The sequence below is a fragment of the Mus pahari genome, chromosome 23 (assembly GCF_900095145.1).
Source record: "Mus pahari chromosome 23, PAHARI_EIJ_v1.1, whole genome shotgun sequence".
Taxonomy (NCBI): Eukaryota; Metazoa; Chordata; class Mammalia; order Rodentia; family Muridae; genus Mus; species Mus pahari.
This window is the reverse complement of record NC_034612.1, coordinates 20,081,686-20,083,786: the sequence shown is the minus strand read 5'-3', so window position 1 is coordinate 20,083,786 and position 2,101 is coordinate 20,081,686. Positions and strand designations below refer to the sequence as shown.

The 2,101-nt window shown below is 48.9% G+C and overlaps 1 pseudogene; it reads right to left on the bottom strand.

The window, feature by feature from the left end:
* Positions 1 to 727: 727 nt before the first annotated feature.
* On the bottom strand, positions 728 to 1,389 carry LOC110313159 (annotated as a pseudogene).
* Positions 1,390 to 2,101: the final 712 nt, after the last annotated feature.

Genomic DNA, 2,101 nt, shown 5'->3' with positions numbered 1-2,101 from the left:
ATGGGCGTCTCAGGTATTGAACTCGGGTTTGGCAGCAAGCTCCTTTCACCACTGAACCTTCTCGCTCAACCAAGTTACCCATTACTGCATTCACTCGGATGATCAACAAATATCCCAATCCCACTCGTTATGCCAAGTCACGTCAATCCTGAATCCCTCAGGATGATGGAGTCAGAATCCTTAGGAGTGAGGAGAACGTTCTCTGTATGGCTGGTGTTCAGAACCTCCAGGGAAAGACGTTTATGGGCATGGTGGTGTCCACCTGTAACCTCGGCGTTCTGGAAGCTGAGGCAGGAGGGTCCTGTCTTGTAGGCCAATGTGGAGTACAATTTGAGTCCCTGTCTTAATATGAACACACCAACCAACCCAGAATCGAGTGTGCTTTATAGCTTGTGCTCAGATTTCTGATGAGAGCTACAGGCATGCTGCCTGTGTGTTGGGCACTTGGCCAAACGCTTGCTGTTTGTACAGCCATGCAAAGAAAGGATTCCTGGAAAACTGGAAGTTTGTCCTCTCCTCTCTCCATCTTCCAGATCACCCAAGTGCCTGCTACTGTGAGAAGTTGGGTGGGAGGGGAGTGGTAAGACAAATGGGCGTTCCAAAGTGAGGTTGTGAAATTGTCCTTGAGCTTGAACCACTGCGACTGTGCCAGTGTAAGTAGGATGCTGATATCCCGAGCACTAAGCAGCTGAGAGAGCAGCTCCTTACCATCCACGGCTGCCTGCGACTAGGTATGGATGGGAGCCAGTGCTAGAATAAGGATAGCTTGGCCCTTCCTTCCTCCCTCCCTCCCTCTCTCTCCCTCCTCTCCTCTACCTCCCTACTTCCTTTTAGCGTACACAAAGCAGGTTATTAAAATAATCTGAACGGTCCTGTTCATAGAGCGAACACGATGACCCCTCCCCCACCTTCGAGTGCTATCAGAGGGGATGGAAGTGACATTTCAATCCTGCCCAATCTTCATCCCTGATTGAGGGCTGATTGGGCTCCAGGTCCAGAGGGATTGGTCGTTTCCTCCTGTGGTCCAGAGTTTAATACACAGGGCAGTGATGGTGATGCCAAGTTCCTTGCATCATTGCACCACATCCTGGGCTGCCTCCGTGGCTGGGTGAGGAGAGGACTCACCTAGGTCAATCTCTTCCTTTGGTCCACCAGTTATTTAGGCAGATGGTTTCCTTGCCAGAAAGATGGTAACGAACAAAGGTATCACTGAAGGATGCAAGAATGTGGCAGACGCCGGATACATTCTCTCCTTCAGCTACTCCAGGGCTGAGACTGACTGATGACTTTGTCCTTACCTTCCCCTTGCAAGGTGACATTCTGTGCATTGCTTTCAGACTCCTACACCCGATAGTCCATTCTTTTTTTTTTTTTTTTCTTCTCTGTATAGCCCTGGCAGTCCTGGAACTCACTCTGCAGACCAGGCTGGCCTCGAACTCAGAGATCAGCCTGCTTCTGCCTTCTCAAGTGCTGGGATTAAAGGCGTGCAACACTACTACCCAGCTTCATGTAACTTTTTTTTTTTTTTTCCGGGACAAGGTTTCTCTATATAGCCCTGGCCTCCCAAGTGCTGGGAATTAAAGGCGTGTGCCACAACGCCCCCCTTTCATGTAACTTTTATTTATTTTTTAAATTTATTTATTTATTATATGTAAGTACACTGTAGCTGTCTTCAGACACTCCAGGAGAGGGCGTCAGATCTTGTTACAGATGGTTGTGAGCCACCATGTGGTTGCTGAGATTTGAACTCCGGACCTTTGGAAGAGCAGTCGGGTGCTCTTACCCACTGAGCCATCTCACCAGCCCTCATGTAACTTTTAAAGATAGACTCTCATGAAACTTGGGCTGGCCTCAAACTGTGTAGCTGAGGATGACCTTGAACTCCTGACCCTCCTCTTCTGCCACCTCCTGTGCATCAGCAATACATGTTTGAATTGCCATGACCAGTTTATGGGTTTGGGGATCAAATCCAAGGCTGCTTCTATGCTAGGGTAGCACCCTACGGAGATACATTGCCAGCATGTTTGAACAGTGTGCCACGTAGCTCTGTCTGGCCATCAACTCACTATGTAGCTGAAGATGACCTTGAACATCTGAGCTT